The sequence below is a fragment of the Glycine max genome, chromosome 1 (genome assembly GCF_000004515.6).
Source record: "Glycine max cultivar Williams 82 chromosome 1, Glycine_max_v4.0, whole genome shotgun sequence".
Classification (NCBI taxonomy): domain Eukaryota; kingdom Viridiplantae; phylum Streptophyta; class Magnoliopsida; order Fabales; family Fabaceae; genus Glycine; species Glycine max.
In genome coordinates this window covers 16,406,005-16,424,305 of record NC_016088.4, presented here as the reverse complement: position 1 = coordinate 16,424,305, position 18,301 = coordinate 16,406,005, and positions in this window count along the sequence as shown.

Sequence of the window (18,301 nt, the reverse complement as noted above, 5' to 3'; positions counted from 1 at the left end):
GGAAGCGCTTTGGCAGATTATTTGGCTCAACAGCCTCTTAACGACTACCAGCCCATGCATCCGGAGTTCCCAGATGAGGACATCATGGCCTTGTTCGAGGAAAAGTTGGACGAAGATCGGGACAAATGGACTGTATGGTTTGACGGAGCTTCAAACATTCTAGGTCATGGCGTTGGGGCAGTGTTGGTCTCTCCGGACAATCAATGTGTACCTTTCACAGCCAGGCTAGGATTCGACTGCACCAACAACATGGCCGAATATGAAGCATGTGCCCTAGCTGTCCAGGCAGCAATTGACTCCAATGTCAAACTACTCAAGGTGTACGGCGACTCAGCGTTGGTAATCCATCAGCTGAGAGGGGAATGGGAAACTAGAGATCCCAAGCTAATACCCTACAAAGCCTATATCAAGGAATTGGCTAAGACTTTCGATGAGATCTCCTTCCATCATGTTCCCCGCGAGGAAAATCAAATGGCGGACGCACTCGCTACGTTGGCATCTATGTTCCAGCTAACACCGCACGGGGATCTACCCTACATTGAATTTTGGTGTCGTGGCAAACCCGCACATTGTTGCCAAGTAGAAGAGGAACGGGACGGAAAGCCTTGGTATTTCGACATCAAGCGATATGTCGTAAGCAAAGAATACCCGCCAGAGATTGCCGACAACGATAAAAGGACATTGAGGAGGTTGGCAGCCGGTTTCTTCATGAGCGGAAGCATACTGTATAAAAGAAATCACGACATGACACTCCTGCGGTGTGTGGATGCCAAGGAGGCAAATCACATGATCGAAGAAGTCCATGAGGCCTCGTTTGGAACGCACGCCAACGGGCATGCTATGGCCAGGAAGATCATAAGAGCAGGTTATTACTGGCTTACCATGGAAAGTGATTGTTGTGTCCATGTGAGGAAGTGCCACAAATGTCAAGCATTCGCAGATAATGTCAATGCCCCACCACATCCTCTGAATGTCATGTCCGCCCCTTGGCCTTTCTCCATGTGGGGAATAGATGTCATCGGGGCCATTGAGCCCAAGGCCTCGAATGGTCATCGCTTCATCCTCGTAGCGATAGATTATTTCACCAAGTGGGTCGAGGCGGCTTCATATACCAATGTCACGAGGAATGTGGTGGTCAGGTTCATTAAAAAGAGATCATCTGCCGATATGGTTTGCCAAGGAAGATTATCACGGACAACGGCACCAACCTGAATAATAAGATGATGGCGGAAATGTGCGAGGAGTTTAAAATCCAGCATCACAATTCCACGCCCTACCGGCCAAAGATGAATGGAGCCGTGGAAGCGGCCAATAAGAATATCAAAAAGATTATCCAAAAGATGACCGTGTCATACAAGGATTGGCACGAGATGCTCCCATTCGCGTTACACGGTTACCGGACTTCAGTGCGAACGTCAACTGGGGCGACGCCGTTCTCATTGGTATATGGGATGGAGGCTGTGTTACCGTTTGAGGTAGAAGTCCCGTCATTAAGGATCTTGGCAGAATCCGGATTAAAGGAATCAGAGTGGGCTCAAACACGCTATGATCAGCTCAACCTCATTGAGGGTAAGCGCTTAACGGCCATGAGTCATGGGCGCTTATACCAGCAAAGAATGAAGAGTGCATTCGACAAGAAAGTACGCTTACGCAAGTTCCATGAGGGAGACCTTGTGCTAAAGAAAATGTCCCATGCTGTCAAGGACCATCGAGGGAAATGGGCCCCGAACTACGAAGGGCCTTTTGTTGTGAAGAGGGCTTTTTCCGGAGGAGCCCTGGTGCTGACCAACATGGATGGCGAAGAGCTACCTTCACCCGTGAACTCTGATGTCGTCAAACAATATTATGCTTAGAAGCTGGGGCAATTAAGGATGTCGCTGCATGTTCTTTATCTTTATGCGTTTTCTGGATTTCCCCCAGGGATTTCCTGTCTGTTGTATCTCTCGTTACAATCTTTCAAAGAAATGAACGTGGATTCGAGGTTTTTAGTCCTCACGTTAGTTTCACACCTTGCGTTAATCTGTGATCACCTGAGCCCTTCCGCTCAGTTCATGGGATCCCCCAAGCGCTTAATTAGAATTGAACCTGAACCAACTTTTCCTAAATTTACTGCGTTTGAAAACATTCATGCATACGCATACGCATACGCATGTATATTGTTGTGGTAAAACAGGGGCAGGATCACCTTGGGCTACCTTCTGAGGTAGAGACAAAACGTGAGCGGCAGAAACCAATCAAGGTAGGGTAATGAAGCGGTCAAGATTGGCCATACCTGGTTGTTTATTACTTGCAGGTACTTAAGGACGGATGCAAGTAGGGATGGGGTCACGACCGACCGATCGTTGCCCCTTCTCTGCGCGAGACAAGCAGAGAATGTCCCTGCGAGGCAGCCCCGTATCCTTTGTATTTTGCAGCTTTCTTTTACTATTTGTAAGAATAAGTAATCAACACCTAATTCTAACCTAAGTAAGTTCAAGTTAGGCAAGATGCTAATCCATGAGAAGGGAGGGGACATGATTAAGGTTCCCCTCAAAAAAAAAAAATGTGCAGGTTAAATGTGCAGGTTAGCTCGCCTGGGCGAGCCACCCCTGCACCAAATTATAAGAATGACGAAAGGGGGGGCGTTTTTACATTCAAAAACTTCTTTTCCCCCCTTTCAAAAGCCATACCCACGGGATTGACGAGTTTGCAGCCCTAGGGTCATCCTTTTTCGCATTTTTTGATTCCGTTTTGCGCTTTTGTTCATCACCAACAAGTAAGTGTTCCATCCCTAAGCTTTCTAGCTTTTCATTGGTGTATTTTGATCTCCTGTTGGTGCTCTAAATTGTGGGAGTGTGCTCAAATATATGGGACAATTTTGGTTTGTTTTCTTGCTTGATTAGGTTGAATTAGGGGTTGGTATGGGATGGCCCTAGGCCTATAATGCATTTTGAAACAATGGGACATGCCACATTGTCCCCGTTCTCTTGTTATTGACGCCTAAACGCGCGCCCACCAAGTGTTCGGTGTAATGCCTCAATGGCATTAGCGCGTGACTTTTGTAAGGAAACAACCCGTGGGGCATTTTGGTTTGTACATATTTTCTATTTTTGGAATATGTATTCATTCCCGAAAAAGGCTAGAGTAATTGCCCCACATATATCCTAGGCCTAGAAACTAAAATTTTATGCAAAAAGAATACAAAAGGGGGTGCATATTGGGTAAAGTTACCCTTTTTGGCCAGCAATCAGCTATGGGCCACACTACAATATTTTCCCTACGCCTAGATGTTTAGGAATTTTGCTCGTCATGAATGTGTAGGTTTAGAATAGGTAGCAAGATACCTTTGGCAATTTACACTTTGGGTATGATAGCAAAATACTTGGATGTATGTATATATAATTTTTGGTAGTCAAAATGTCTCACAAAAAAATATATATAAATATGTTGCATGTTATGTGAAGAAAACATATTACAAAAAAATATATACCTTCTAATTTGAATACAATTTTAGTCAGCAAAGGAAAATATGCTTGAATTTGCATGTGGCTTTAGGTAGCAAAAACTTGAAAAAAAAAAAAAGCATGAAATGTAGCACCTTATTGTGTAGGTAGTCAAGATTCATCGTGAAGTTTGTATATGTATGGGTATTAGAAATACCAAGATGAGCGCATGTGCAGTTTTTGGTACCCCAAAATGCTTTGAGTATGTATGTATGTAAATTCAGCCAAGGAGGTGTGTGTGATGTAAATAACAAATACACCTTGGAAGTACATGTAAATAATCTAGGTAATGAAGCTACCTTGATTGTATATGGGTGCATTTTTCTTAGTTGATAGGATGTCTTGTGCAAGTGAACGTTCGTAAGGAAATATGCGCATAAGCTTGCTCTAAATTTACATTGATGTTTGTATTTATGGGAGGAGGTTGTATGCCGTTTTTGTTTTAAGAGTAGTGTCCCACTGGTAAAACTAACTTTCCAAATTTTTGCCTTCGCAGGAAATGGCCCCGAGGAAGGTTGCCTCAAAGAGGTCCAGGAAGGACAAGGCAGCCGAAGGAACTAGTTCCGCTCCGGAGTATGACAGTCACCGCTTTAGGAGCGCTGTACACCAGCAGCGCTTCGAGGCCATCAAGGGATGATCGTTTCTCTGGGAGCGACGCGTCCAACTCAGGGACGACGAGTATACTGATTTCCAGGAGGAAATAGGGCGCCGGCGGTGGGCATCACTGGTTACTCCCATGGCCAAGTTTGATCCAGAAATAGTCCTTGAGTTTTATGCCAATGCTTGGCCAACAGAGGAGGGCGTGCGTGACATGAGATCCTGGGTAAGGGGTCAGTGGATCCCGTTTGATGCCGACGCTATCGGCCAACTCCTAGGATATCCGTTGGTGTTGGAAGAGGGCCAGGAATGTGAGTATGGCCAGAGGAGGAACCGGTCTTATGGGTTCGATGAGGAGGCCATCGCCCAGCTGCTATGTATACCGGGGCAGGATTTTGCCCGGACTGCTGCAGGGAGGCGGGTGCGAATCATGCGCACCAACATGACCACCCTGACCCAGATATGGATGACGTTGCTCCTCAGCAACATCCTGCCCACCGATCATAATTCCGACCTTCCCATGCCGAAGTGTCAGCTGGTGTACGCCATCCTGACACGGATGAGCATCCATGTGGCTCAGTTGATCGCTGATGCCATCTATATTTTTGCAGGTATGGCGCCCACTAGGCACCCTTTGGACCCAGATAAGTCCAACAGGGCCCTGGGATTCCCCGCACTGATCACAGGACTCTGCCAGTCGTTCGGGGTCCCCGTTGCACCTACCAAGGTGATTCGGCCGCCCATCACCTGGGCTTTTATTGAGAAGTACTGTACCCAGAGACAGGCTCAGGGTGATGCTCCACAGGCCGCAGGCGCGCCCCCACCACCTCATCAGGCTGGCCAGGCTGGGGCATTTGACATGGAGCAGTATTTACGACATTTGGTTCGCCAGCAGGCGGCCAACCACCGAGCACATGTACGGACCCATGATTGTCTGTACCAGATGAGCCTTAGCATGCAGAGCCAGGGCTTCGCTTCTTTTTCATGCCCTACTCCAGACGAGTTCAGGGCAGAGGTTGCATGGCCCGGAGATTGGCCCGAGGCCCAAGCAGGAGAGGCACCCCCAGAAGCTCCCGGCGACGGAGAAGAGGCCCACGAGGATGAGGAGATGGCCGATTTGCTTGACTTCTTGGGAGGGAGTGGAGATACGTGACTGGGAGATCCCCAGATTCGTGTTTTCTTTCATATTTCTTTTGTCATTTTTATTCTATGTTATTGTTTTGACTTGAGAGACTAATGTTTGTTTTTGTTGTTTCGATTGTCATTTGTACAGCGCATACATTTTTGTTTAGATTGTTGCGTTAGTGTTTATATATCATTACTATTGATGATGTTTGAAATTCTGGAACCGTGTAGAGTTCTTCGTTTAGGAACATCGTCCAAAAAATATATGTGTAAAATAAACAAAAAAAATCATGATAAAAATAAAAATAGAAAAGAAAAAAAATGAAATGGAAAAGAGAACAAAAAGGAAAAGAAGAAAGCAAGTAAGGAAAAAGGAGGAAAAAGAGAAAATAAGTTGTCTAGCTAAAAACCGACATGCTTTTGAAAAGAGACGATTTCCAACTTTTCTTTGAAAAAAATTCATAACCGATTTTTGAAGAAAAAATGTGTGTACACCTGAAGGGTGAATGCTGTGAAAATTTCCCCGGACGCCCAAAATGGACTCGGATGAATGCACAAATTGATAAAAGAACATATTTTGGAAACATTGGGTTGATTTAAAATAGAGGAAATGAATCCTGAGCCCTAGCATCACATGACCATAAAAATTTGACACTTGAGTGTCCGGATAGGTGCATGCATGACCAGTTTTGCATAAAGTTTCCAAATCATCATTTTTGCATTTGTGTCATGGAAATAATGTGGGGCATCCCTTTTATCCTTGAGCCAAACCAAACCCCGACATGTATCATGTCTAGCCATTCTACAAACCTTGAGCCAAAATCCTGACTCATCATAATCCTTACCCTCGGAAGCAAAAAAGAAAAGAAAGGAAATTCCCAATCAAAGAGTGGGAGAAAGCAAAAAGAAAAGAAAGAAAATTCCCAATCAAAGAATAGGAGAAAGGAGAAAGAGAAAAGAAGGAAAGAAAGCTCCTGATCAAGGATCGAAAGAAAACAGAAGAAATGTGCAGAGAGGTCTTTTGACCGGACAATATCTGAACAAAACAGAATTGCCACCAAATGAACAAAAAAAGAAGGAAAGGAAACCACGACCTAAAATGGTCTTCTCCCTTTGATTACCCACCAAAATCCCGTGCGCTAGCGACTTTTTTTCTCGCCCCGCACTAAATAAAAAAAAAAGCAGAAAAAGAAAAAGCCAGAAAAATCAAAAGCCAAAAACACACAAAAGCCGGAAAAAAAAACCACCAAAAGAACCCATTCCCAAGGGAAGCCCTATTGATCCATGATCACGCATGTAATTTTTGATTTGATAGGAAATAATTTGCAAAGTCAAGTCATGACATATCTATGGTTCGGAATTAGGATGAAACACTTACCTGTGCAAGATTGATACACTTTGAGTGATTTTCTTCTATTTTTGTCGAACCCGGTGTTTCCTCTAAATGGTCATTTAGAAACGAAATGCTAACATCCAAAATCTCATTTATGGTTATGGGGGATCCCATCGGCAGACTCTCCTTCCCCGGTAGACGCATTGTTTGTCACTCAAAAAAGCATATGCTGCTCTAAACAGTTGGAATATTTGTCTCTTTGCTAAAGCATGTTTGCATTTTAGTGGAGAAAACACCGAGACTTTTTCAAGTCTCACAAGTTATCAAGAACTACGTAGGTCTGAGTTCCTCATTGGAGGATACGTAGGAGCAAGAGCCTTGCTTTTGTCGGCCGCCCCATAATCTTTGTCATGCTGACCCTGAGTTCATGTGACGTGCACCCTTGTATCATCCAGAGGCGGCGGGCCCGAGGATACGCGGAGATACCTTACGGTTATCCGCACCCTTTTGTCATCCAGAGGCGGCGGGCCCGATGACAAGCAGAGACCAAGTTTGGTCATTCTGCACCCTTGTATCATCCAGAGGCGGCGGGGCCCGATGATACGCGGAGATACCTTACGGGTATCCGCATCCTTTTGTCATCCAGAGGTGGCGGGCCCGATGGACAAGCAGAGACCCAAGTTTGGTCATTCTGCACCCTTGTATCATTCCAGAGGCGGCGGGGCCCGATGATACGCGGGAGATACCTTACGGGTTATCCGCATCCTTTTTGTCATCCAGAGGCGGGGGGGCCTGATGACAAGCAGAAGACCAAGTTTTGGTCATTCTGCACTCTTTGTATCATCCAGAGGCGGGCGGGCCCGGATGGATACGCGGGAGATAGCTTACGGTGATCCGCATCCTTTTGTCATCCAGAGGCGGCGGGCCTGATGACAAGCAGAGACCAAGTTTGGTCATTCTGCACCCTTGTATCATCCAGAGGCGGCGGGCCCGATGATACGCGGAGATACCTTACGGTTATCCGCATCCTTTTGTCATCCAGAGGCGGCGGGCCCGATGACAAGCAGAGACCAAGTTTGGTCATTCTGCACCCTTGTATCATCCAGAGGCGGCGGGCCCGATGATACGCCGAGATACCTTACGGTTATCCGCACCCTTTTGTCATCCAGAGGCGGCGGGCCCGATGACAAGCAGAGACCAAGTTTGGTCATTCTGCACCCTTGTATCATCCAGAGACGGCGGGCCCGATGATACGCAGAGATACCTTACGTTTATCCGCACCCTTTTGTCATCCAGAGGCGGCGGGCCCGATGACAAGCAGAGACCAAGTTTGGTCATTCTGCACCCTTGTATCATCCAGAGGCGGCGGGCCCGATGATACGCGGAGATACCTTACGGTTATCCGCATCCTTTTGTCATCCAGAGGTGGCGGGCCCGATGACAAGCAGAGACCAAGTTTGGTCATTCTGCACCCTTGTATCATCCAGAGGCGGCGGGCCCGATGATACGCGGAGATACCTTACGGTTATCCGCATCCTTTTGTCATCCAGAGGCGGCGGGCCTGATGACAGCAGAGACCAAGTTTGGTCATTCTGCACCCTTGTATCATCCAGAGGCGGCGGGCCCGATGATACGCGGAGATACCTTACGGTTATCCGCATCCTTTTGTCATCCAGAGGCGGCGGGCCCGATGACAAGCAGAGACCAAGTTTGGTCATTCTGCACCCTTGTATCATCCAGAGGCGGCGGGCCCGATGATACGCCGAGATACCTTACGGTTATCCGCACCCTTTTGTCATCCAGAGGCGGCGGGCCCGATGACAAGCAGAGACCAAGTTTGGTCATTCTGCACCCTTGTATCATCCAGAGACGGCGGGCCCGATGATACGCAGAGATACCTTACGTTTATCCGCACCCTTTTGTCATCCAGAGGCGGCGGGCCCGATGACAAGCAGAGACCAAGTTTGGTCATTCTGCACCCTTGTATCATCCAGAGGCGGCAGGCCCGATGATACGCGGAGATACCTTACGGTTATCCGCATCCTTTTGTCATCCAGAGGCGGCGGGCCCGATGACAAGCAGAGACCAAGTTTGGTCATTCTGCACCCTTGTATCATCCAGAGGCGGCGGGCCCGATGATACGCGGAGATACCTTACGGTTATCCGCACCCTTTTGTCATCCAGAGGCGGCGGGCCCGATGACAAGCAGAGACCAAGTTTGGTCATTCTGCACCCTTGTATCATCCAGAGGCGGCGGGCCCGATGATACGCGGAAATACCCGAGTGGTTATCCGTATAAACATTCTTTTGCTATCTGTAAGACAGAACGCTTGATAGCATGCAGAGGCTGACACAGTCTTCTGCACCTTTTGTTCCTCCGAGGAACGAAATTAGTGTCTTATCTTTACTTTCCTTTTATCTCCAATAAAAGACAAGTAAAGAGGGGCAACTGTCATACCCTAATTTCGTCCGGGGACCTTTGCTTGATGACATGCGACCTTTCTTTGGTCCTTGTGAGGTGCTTGACACCTATCATTAGGCGATTTGTGAAATTCCAGGACATGCCGGAAAACCAAAAAAAAATATAGATGCACAATCCGTGAGTTTCCGTGTCACACCGGAAATCAAATGGAAGCATCGTTGCATAATTAAGTGAGGTTCCGTAACATTCCGTAAGTCAAAAAGGGGATGATTATGTAATCCGCGGGGTTCCGTAACATTACGGAAAGAAAACAAGTATCGTTACGGAATTCGTAAGTTTCCGTAACTTTACGGAAAAAGAATCACCAAAAAAAAACAGAGGGGGGTGTACTTAGTAAAAATGGGGGTGCAAATAGCACCCAGGCCCACTTGGGCCCTCCAGAATATTCCTCCAGAAGGCTGTTGCTTCTGGAGGAAGCAACCTGGCTCGCCTGGGCGAGCTGAGCTCGCCTGGGCGAGCTGGGCGGCAACCACCTCCCCTATTTTGCTATAAATAGGGGAGGAAGTGAAGAAGGAAGGGGTTCAGCCCCTTAGGCACTTCTCTCTGTTTCGAATTTGCTTGGAAAAATTATTTCCGTGAAGAAAATCTAAGCCGAGGCGCTTCCGAAACGTTTCCGTAACTTTTTCCGTGAGGAATTTCGCAAAAGTTTCAACCGTTCTTCGACGTTCTTCATCCGTTCTTCATCGTTCTTCGATCTTCAACGGGTAAGTACCTCGAACCAAGCTTTTCGATTCATTCTATGCACCCATGGTGGTCCACATTGTGTTTCGTGCATTTTTATTCTCATTTTGTTTACTTTTTATACCCCCTCTTGACGTGCTTAAGCCATTTTACTTAAGTCATTTCTCGCTTAACTTAAAAATAAAATAAATTTCCACCGAACGTTTGAATTGTATTATCCGTTAACTTCGGTTAAAATGAATTCCGACCGTTCGGTCGTGCCGTAACCACGTTGGAAATAAAAAAAAGGTAAAAAATAATATAATAATCAAAAAAACATCTTTTAGTAAAATAAAAGCGGAAAATCAATCGGACGTTTTTCTCTTTGGGATTTCTCATTCTTAATCGAATTGATTAATAACTAAAGTGAAACTAAGGCTAAAATCAACTCGCCTAGTCAAGCTCGTCCACAAAAATAGGCTTTTGAAGTTTGTCATTTCAATTTCTCACTAAGTAAAATGGATCATTTTTAAGGTCCAACGCCTTAAAATGATCACCACTTAAGTAAAAAAGAATCACTTGATAAGAAAGAACTATGTAGGTCTGATTTCCTCATCACAAATTGAGGAATACGTAGGAGCAAAGGGAAACACCCTTGTCGACCACAAAAAAGAGAAAAATATAAAAAGGGTATAAAGGATATAAGGACATAAAAGGGAACGTAAAAATCAAAGTCATGTTTGCACATTCGATTAAAGGCTGCCGTCCCTTGGGACGGACGTGTGGGGTGCTAATACCTTCCCCGTGCGTAAATACAACTCCCGAACCTTTCACTTAAAAGTTCGTAGATCGCGTCTTTTCCGGTTTTTCCGACGTTTTCCTCAAATAAATGTTGGTGGCGACTCCGCGCGGATTCCTTTCGTGGAACACGCATCCCGCGAGTCACGCGTCGCCCTCCCGCCGAAGGGTAGGTTGCGACAACCCCTAATACAAAAACTAGTCTAGGTGCCCTAAAATACAAGGGCTGAAAAATCCTATATTTCTAGGGTACCCTACCTACATTATGGAGCCCTAAATACAAGGCCCAAAAATAATGAAACCTTAATCTAATATTTACAAAGATAAGTGGGCTCGTACTTAGCCCATGGGCCCGAAATCTACCCTAAGGCTCATAAGAACCCTAGGGCCTTCTCTTGCATCTCTGGCCCAATCTACTTGGAGTTTTCTATCCAATGCCCTTGCGGGGTAGGATTGCATCAAGTAATTTCTGATTGAACGGTCTTGGAAGTCCAAACTCAGGAGCGCAGGTCGCTTGAGCAAACAAAGCAATGGCTTGCACCCATATTCTAGTGGAAGCAAAGATGTAATTACGAGAGGATGAGGGACAAAGATGTCAAATTTATCCATTTTATTTAGCATTGTAATTGTGGTTTACAATAATGGCATAAACTTGAAAATCCTGTTGAGTCATTAGGGACATCTAACAACAGCTTCCAAAATTGCCCCATGTGTGGTGTCGCTTGTCAATGTTAGGATTCACAAGCAGTTCTCCTCAAATTTCAGCCAGTCCGAATCAATTAGACTTTGCACCTTACGCTTCAAGGTCATACAATGCTCAATGGAATGTCCAGGAACTCCTCCATGATATGCACATGTTGCGTTCGAGTCGTATCCTCGAAAAAATGGAGGTTGAGGAACCCTGGCAGGGGTTATGGCTACCATTGCATTATCAAGTAGATATGGGAGCAAGTTAGCATATGGCATCGGAATTTAGGGTGAATCCTACAGGCTTTTTGCTGCAAAATTCCTTTTTGGTTTGCACTATAGGTGGTGTTTAGCATTGGTTGTGTGGTAGGTGGGTTTTGTGGTTGATTTAGGGATGGCCTTTATGGATAACTAGGTGGTGGGTAAGGAGAAGGGTTGTTATTGGCTGAGTAATGACATTGTTGGGTTGGTGGGAAGTTTGACCATGTAGGAATGGTAGCCACAACATGGGTTCCTTCCTCATTCTCATCCTCTTCATTTGCCCCAGTTTTCTCATTCATCAAAGCAGGATGATCAAATTTGCCTCTTTTCAGACCCGCTTCGATCCTTTCCCCGATGAAGACCAAATCCGCAAAGCTTGAAGGTATGTACCCCACCATTTTTCATAGTAAAACACTGGTAATGTGTCTACTATTATTGTGATCATCTCTTTCTCCGTCATTGGAGGTGCCACTTGAGCTGCCAGGTCTCTCCACCTTTGGGCATATTCTTTGAAAGATTCGTGCCCCTTTTTGCACATGTTCTGTAGTTGCATCCTATCTGGAGCCATATTAGAATGGTACTAATACTGCCCAATGAAGGAAACCATTAGGTCTTTCCAAGAATGGACTCGGGAAGGTTCCAAGTTAGTGTACCAGGTAGCAGCTACCCTAGTAAGACTTTCTTGGAAGAAATGTATCAGCAGTTCCTCATCTTTTGCGTATGCCCCCATCTTCCGACAATACATCTTTAGATGGTTCTTAGGGCAAGTAGTCCCCTTGTACTTGTCAAAGTCCGACACCTTGAACTTGGGAATGACCATGTTTGGGTATTAGGAACAACTCTTCTACGTCAGTAAAGGCATAATCTTTGCCTCCTTCAGCGACCCTGAGCCTTTCCTCTAGATGATCCAACTTTTCCCATTCCTTCCATAATAGGAGGGATTTAACCTGCTGTGGAATGCAAGGGTTGTGGCTGGGGGCGAAATTGAGGGCCCTCCAAACTGTTTTGCAGGAGTATACCACCAACTACTTGCCCTTTAGTGCATATCCGAGGCAAGGCTCAAAGTCGGCTAGATTATGGTGGGGAATTTCATGTGTCTCCCCCATGGCTTGAGAGACATGTGCATGATCAGTTTGGGGTTGTCGGCTCACAATGAGTATGGGAGTGGAGTTATTGACATTCTCACTGGGAGTGTACGCCACATTGGGTGGTGTATAGTTGGGAGGCAAGCCATATGTTGGGAAGGCGTGCTTGTTTTGAATTCGCACATAATAGGGGCCACTCGTACTTCCCAAATCTTTGTCTACCATAGCTGAGGTTGGATGATTCATTTGGTTGAGGCCAGATGGGGGCATCAGGTTCACCTTAGCAACAGCACTGGTAGCGGCAACTACAACCGCATTGGCTTCCATTATCTTCTTCATGCTCATCATGGCCTCCATCATTGTGGCCATTTGCTCTTTCATGGCCTCCATGTCGGCCTTCATCTGCTTTTGCACCTCCTCTACTTCACCCATTACTCTAGCTCTAGCACGAGTTTGGTAAAGGCACCGGAAAGCGTGTTCTTTTCTTTTTGATAACAATGATTAAGTTCTTTTATTTTCTTTTTCATAAAGATGAATAAGTTCTCTTTTTTTTTATTTTATTTTTCAAGGAAAGAATGCAATGAGCAATGCAACCAATGGAAAGCATGGATGTATGCGAATGATGCACAGTTGAAGTATTGTGAATTTTTACGCAGGACATGGGGTTGAATCAATTTAGATTTTCAACATGGTCCATGACATCTTTGTCACTGGAAGTAACAAGGACATCAACAATCTTAAATGTGTTTGGCAGTAGATGAAGCAGCGATGTAACTCGATCCATCTTTTACCCCAATTTTTGCAAGATGGTTACTTCCATGCTTCAACTTGACTTGATGAACCTTTTCGTAAAATCATGAGCTTGGTTCAACCCTATAATCCAAGGAATGGCAATTCTGATCGCCAATACTTCAACAAAATTTCATAGGGATGAAAGACTCGGGAATGCGCATGCTATGCATGGAAAATGTAATTATGTGATTGAGATGCCCCAAGAAACATCATTTCCTAGTTAACCATGCATTAGGTACCATGCTCAATCATTTTGTTTTGTTGTTTTTTTTTAGAAATGGGTTTATGATCCCAACATGGTTGGCTCATGGTACCTAACACATGCAACTAAGAATGTAGTGTGAATTTTCACGTACACCATATTGGGTGGTGTATAGTTGGGAGGCAAGCCATATGTTGGGAAGGCGTACTTCCCAAATCTTTGCCAACCATAGCTGAGGTTGGATGATTCATTTGGTTGAGGCCAGATGGGGGCATCGAGTTCACCTTAGCAACAGCGCTGGTAGCGGCAACTGCAACCGCATTGGCATCCATTATCTTCTTCATGCTCATCATGGCCTCCATCATTGTGGCCATTTGCTCTTTCATGGCCTCCATGTCGGCCTTCATCTGCTTTTGCATCTCCTCTACTTCACCCATTACTCTAGCTCTAGCACGGGTTCGGTAAGGGCGCTGTAAAGCGTGTTCTTTTCTTTTTTATAACAATGATTAAGTTCATTTTTTTTCAAGGAAAGAATGCAATGAGCAATGCAACCAATGAAAAGCATGGATGTATGCGAATGATGCACAATTGAAGTATTGTGAATTTTTACGCAGGACATGGGGTTGAATCAATTTAGATTTTCAACATGGTCCATGACATCTTTGTCAAGGTGAAATTGGAAGTAACAAGGACATCAACAATCCTAAATGTGTTTGGCAGTAGACGAAGCAGCGATGTAACTCGATCCATCTTTTACCCCAATTTTTGCAAGATGGTTACTTCCATGCTTCAACTTGACTTGACGAACCTTTTCGTAAAAGCATGAGCTTGGTTCAACCCTATAATCCAAGGAATGGCAATTCTGATCGTCAATACTTCAACAACATTTCATAGGGATGAAAGACTCGGGAATACGAATGCTATGCATGGAAAATGTAATTATGAGATTGAGATGCCCCAAGAAACATCATTTCCTAGTTAACCACACATTAGGTACCATTCTCAATTATTTTGTTTTGTTTTTTTTTTAGAAATGGGTTTATGATCCCAACATGGTTGGCTCGTGGTAACTAACACATGCAACTAAGCATGTAGTGTGAATTTTCACGCTTCCTTTTTTGTTTTTGTTTTGCAGAGGAAAACGCAAGGATCATGCATGAGTAAACATGAAAATAAAAGGTATGAAAAAAGCATGTTAGATGCAGATACATGGTGATGAAATGACTTATGCAAAATGCAATGCATGAAATGATAAGTGACAAATGCAGGAACAAAATGTCCATTACAATGCCATGAAGAGATGCTCATGCGATGCATGATATGAATGCATTTACGGACACAAGAGCTCGGAAAATCATCTCTTCTTACTTGAGCATTCGGGGACACAATGCCCCATGTGTGCAGTTAAGAAGGTGATATGGACCTTCCGGCTTCCCATGACAAAAGACGAGACTAACATACAACGCATGCGTGACGATATGATGTAGATGCGAAAAAGCACAACAGGGGGATGTACACAGCATAGCAATATCCTCAAATAATCATACAACAAAGGCGTACATGACATTTTGGTTATATGCATGGCAATGTTTAAAAGGCACGCAGCGTGTTCACTTCGTGCCCCTATTTTAGGGACCTAAACGGGAGGAACTAAAAGGCTTTTAGTGATAATTCCCTAGGTGGTCATATCTCTCTTGAAGGTTTCTAGAGGTATCATCCCCTTCGAAAAACATATTGTGGAAGTAGGGACTACCAGCAACAATATGTTATCAAAGAAAAAAACTCTAGATGAGGGTTCACTATTATCAAGCAAGTCGGAGACCCAGCATGACCACAGATTCACCTTCACTCCTTATGTTCCCATGGACCCGGGTATAGGGCCCCTTTTCAACTCATCGTGTGTACAAATAGTGTTGGTGTTTGTGTGCATCAAATGAATAAATATCTATCTCATGCATACATTTCAAAAACACACTAAAAGCACCATATAGTTATATACAAGAATGTAAGACAAATAAAAGGAAACCGACAAAAGAGGAAGTCACGATATTGCACAGGATTTAGAAGGCCTAACTCTCTAAAAATAGTCCCCAGTGGAGTCGCCAACTGTCGCAACCTACCCTTCGGCGGGAGGGCGACGTGGGGCTCATGGGTGCGTCTTCCAAGGGAGGAAAATGCGCGGAGTCTCCACCAACGTTTATTCGAGGAAAACATCGGAAAAATCGGAAAGGTGTGGTCTACGAACTTTAAGTGTGAAAGGTTCAGGAGTTTTTTTTACGCACGGAGAAGGTATTAGCACCCCACGCGTCCGTCACAAGGGACGACAACCTTTAATCAAGTGTGCAAATATGACTTCAAGATGTTTTCCCTTTTTTATGCCTTTTTGTGTTTTTATTCCTTTTTTATTTTTTATCTTTTTTGTGGTCGACAAGGGTGTCTCCCTCGCTCCTACGTATCCTCAATTGCTATGAGAAAATCAGACCTACGTAGTTCTTTGAGAACTAAACGTCGGTTAAGTTGTTTTTATCTTTTTTCGCAAGATATATTTTAACCGAACAAAAGGTCATTTAAGGCGTTGGACCATTAAACGATCTTTTGATTTTGAAAGGAGAGAAATGTTAAGGTGTTGGACCATTAACAATCTCTTGGTTTTAGAAAGTAGAGAAACGTTAAGGCGTTGGACCATTAACGATCTCTTGGGGTGGTCGACAAAAGCGGGGCTTTTACTCCTATGTATCCTCAATTGCGATGAGGAAATCAGACCTACGTAGTTCTTGCAAAAGCGCTAAAGTTATGTGTTGATTTTATGCTTTTGAACGGTTCATGTTAACCGATAAAAGCAAAGAGGACCGTTTAAGGTGTTGGACCTTAAAACGGTTTTGATTATTTTATTATTATTTTGCTTTGTTTTTGTTTAACCGTGGCTACAACTTGAACGATCAGTTAGATTTTGTTTTAACAGTGATTAAACGAGATTACAACACAAATGAGCGGTTGAAATTCATTTTATCATTTATTAGGTTAGAAAAAGGCTTAAATAAACGGTAAAAAGCTCGTTAAAGCAGAAGAAAAACAAAACTGAAGGTAAGCGAAATTAAAGTGAAAGTACACAAAACAAGTAGGGACCACTAAGGGTGCATAGAATGAATTGAAAGATTTGATTTTTGGAACTTACCGGTTGAAAACTGAAAAACGACGAAGAACGGTGAAGAACGATGAAGAATGATGAAGAATTTCCATAGAATTGCTTACGGAAGCGTTACGAAAGCACTTCGACTCGATTTTTCTTCACGAAAACGTGTTTTTTGGCCAAAATAGCCGAAATGCATAGCTGCGGAACAATGCTCTTTTTGACTTTCGGAAAGTTGCGGAACTTTACGGATTGCGCAACAATGCTTCTTTTTTACTTCCGAAATGTCGCGAAACTTTACGGATTACCTAATGATGGGTGTTAAGTACCTCGAGGCGGTCAAGCAAAGGTTGCATGCCACCAAACAATGGTCCCCGGACGAAATTAGGATATGACACATAGCAAGGAAGCTCCTTTTACAATGAAGAAGAGGAATTAGGAGAAATTGCTTGCTTACAAAGGAGTGGGGATGTCTCCTCCACCTCTAGGAATCTCACAATCACTCAAAAACTCACAAATCTTCCTAAAAGATCAAAACTTGGCTTCTTTGCTCTGTTCTTTGTCTCTGTATATTTCACTCTTCAAGCTCTAACGGCTATTCCGCGCTCTCTCTAGCCTCCTTACATTTTCCGCAAGTCAGGTTTAAAAAGGGCTCAATGACCTCGATGTCGCGCTTAGTGCCATTCTCGCACTTAGCGCGAGTAAGTGAACTTTCGCTCATCGCCAAATTAGCGCTAAGCCTGGAAGGTGACAAATGACTCGCTGAGCGAGCTAATGACGTGCTGAGCGCATGCCTGCGTGACAGATTCCCTTCCAGATTCCTCCTATCCACTAAGCGCGTCGATGCCTCGCTTAGCGGATGACACTCGCTAAGCGCATTGAGCTCGCTTAGCGAGACATCAACTTTAGCACTTCTTCAAAATAACTCCTTTTTGGCTGAAATTGAAGAGAAATGGACATTAATTCCATACACAAGGCTTCTACTGAGCACAAATAAAAACAAAGCAAAATTTATTTACAATCCTACAAAAAGAACCATAAATTGGGGAAAATATATACATTTCGTAAAAGCTTTCTATACAAAAGTTAGTCGTATAAGACGACTAACATTTATCCATAGCATTACCATCTTAAAGATTGACATCATGAAAGACCACTTTATTCCATGTTCTTAGTTCAATTTTGAGAAACTTGAGCTTTTGGCTTAGAATGAACATAGGACAACCTATTACAGGCTTTTTCCAAACCTCCGCTACTAACCTTTGACAATCAGTCTGCTTTCTCCAGATTTTCAGAAATCTAAAGGCATAGACAAACCCTATATCACTATTTGAATAGGAACATCTGAAGGGTGTACTTGTTCTACCTAAAGAACAACATCATTTTGTTCTTGCTGAATGGGTTGTGCAGGCTTCTCAATGTAGCTTGGTCCAACACCAATAGTAGCATCTTGGACGACTACTTGTATGTTCTTAGACACATGTAACATCCCAAATTTATGCACTTTAGTCATAAATAATAAAGAGATATATTTTATGGCATGGTCTTTATATTCAATGGTTAAAGGATACCCTTAAGCATTATTAATAATAGTTTTCTTCATATTTGGAATTGATGAGAATAGGATAACAGGACCCAAATGGGGAGCCAAGGCCTACTAGGCAACA